The sequence below is a fragment of the Pundamilia nyererei genome, unplaced genomic scaffold, assembly GCF_000239375.1.
Source record: "Pundamilia nyererei isolate P.nyererei 1_Seehausen unplaced genomic scaffold, PunNye1.0 scaffold00003, whole genome shotgun sequence".
NCBI lineage: Eukaryota > Metazoa > Chordata > Actinopteri > Cichliformes > Cichlidae > Pundamilia > Pundamilia nyererei.
The window spans coordinates 8,750,632-8,752,733 of NW_005187404.1; positions in this window are offsets into that span (position 1 = coordinate 8,750,632).

A 2,102-nucleotide genomic window follows, 5' to 3' on the forward strand; every position below is an offset into this window, starting at 1 on the left:
ACAAATCTTTTTTACGCACACACAAATCTTTTTTACACATACAAATCTTTTTTACAAGTACAAAATATTTATGACCACATTTTGAGCCCATAGGGATCAGCAGATTTTGAGGTACATAATGACAAAGGTCACCAACTTTCTGCAGAGTCAATCATTAGACCTCCAAACTTCATGTGGCCTTCAGATTAGCTCAAGAACAGTGCGCAGAAAGCTTCATGGAATATGTTTCCATGGCTGAGTGATACATGACTGTATTGTCACAGTCCTTGGTCGCTAACCCAGTGTTTTGTATCTGTTTAATTTGTATTTCTTATTTGCTATTCCTGGCTTTAGTTCTCTTGATGTTATGTTTTATACTTCTAGCTTCTTGCTTCTGTACCTTCCCAGTGTTCCATGTTTGGTTACCTTTTTGTCTCTGTGTTTCATGTTTCCTCTGTGTCCAGGTCTGTCATGTTTCATGTCTCAGTGTCTAGTCTGTGTCTTTGTGAATTGTGCCATGTTTCCTGCTTTATTTTGATAGTCACTCTCCTGTGTGCAGTGTATCTAATTTTGCTTGTCTTATTATGTTTGCTCACTCTCTGCTGTGCTCTCCTGCTGTGTCTCATCCCCTCGTTATCCTTCAGTGTATTTAAGCCCCGTGTTTCTTTCTGTCAGTGTTGTGCCCTCATAATGCTGTGTGGTTTTTTTCTTCAGTGCGCCCTGTGGCGGTGAGCCTAGTTTCTAGCTTCTCAGTGTTCAGTTATTCGTTTCCAGGTTCTAGTTTAGGTTTTATTTTTGCAAGTCTATTTAATGGAGTTTTCAGCTACAATGCAATACGGCTGCCTCTTTTAGTTCACCCTTGTCTCAGAGTCCTGCGTTTTGGTCCAGTTCTGCCTGCCACACGGCCGAACCATGACATTTAATGTGCCAAGTGTAGAGTTTGATACGGTGTGAATATGGTGTGGGGCTGAATGCTGCTGGGCTTGGACCCTTAGTTCCAGTGAAAGGAACTCTTAATGCATCAGCATACCAAGACATTTTAAACTGTTTCATGCTCCCAATTCCTCAATTCCTAGAACATCTGACAGTATTTATCCACTTAAATATGTGCTGGGTTTCAAGTGTTCTCCTTTGAATCTCTCATCTTGTTGGTGATGACCATATTCACAAACTCCCTCTAATGAGGCTCTATTAACAACCTTTGTCTCCACCATGTGGTTGTCTCTCAGAAGAAGTACTCTCTGAAGTTTGTGAAGATGACCAATAAGAGTGGAGTGAATTTCTTCTGACACTAATTGTCTCCTTGGACTTCTTCCTCCACCATCTCCTCCTAGAATAGGAGCAGCGCGTTTTCATAGCTGGGCTGTTTAGTCTGTTTAAATTGAGCTCTGGTTTAATTTTCCACTTCAGTGTAGTTTGTTTGTGAACACAGTAATCAGACTTGAGTGCAAGCCACACAACTGCACCAGGATCCTTTAGAGGAGGTGTTTTGTCTCACTTTGATTCCTCATAAACTCCCCAGCAGCTTGTTTATGGTGAGTGATGAGAACATGATGTGACCTTGATTCTGTACATTCTCTGTCGTTTCCTGCTTCTGATTAGTCCTATGAAGGCAGCACTTCTTTCAAAAGTGTGAAGCAGTGTGCTATTTTGAATACATCTCTTTGAAATTCATTTGTCACCATGCTCATATAGTTTTGCTTGAAACATCCACTGGTCCAGCGTACAGCACTTTCTTTCTAGTAAGTGGATGGAGCAATTTCAAGTGTCTATTTGGTTTTTCACACAGTTTGGCTTACAGTTTTCACGGTGTTTTCCAACTAAACCACAGGAAAAAGGTTTAGCAATAATAGCTGTTTTTGGTGAGGCATAAGCAGTCCAGTAAAACTGTAGTTTTAGCATTCTGATACAGAGTATATCCTCCTGAGAAACAGCTTATTTTTTTATGTCCTCTGTAATGGACATTTGTTTTTGGTCTGTATCTTTTGACTTATTTGAGCTACCCTCTTAGGTCCTGATGTGTGACATAGAGGAAATCCTCGACTTTCCATTGATATCTCAGGTGTTTGGGTGGCCTCTTTTAACTCCAAAGGGGAAGGAAATTCCAAAAAAGGTTTAATGGG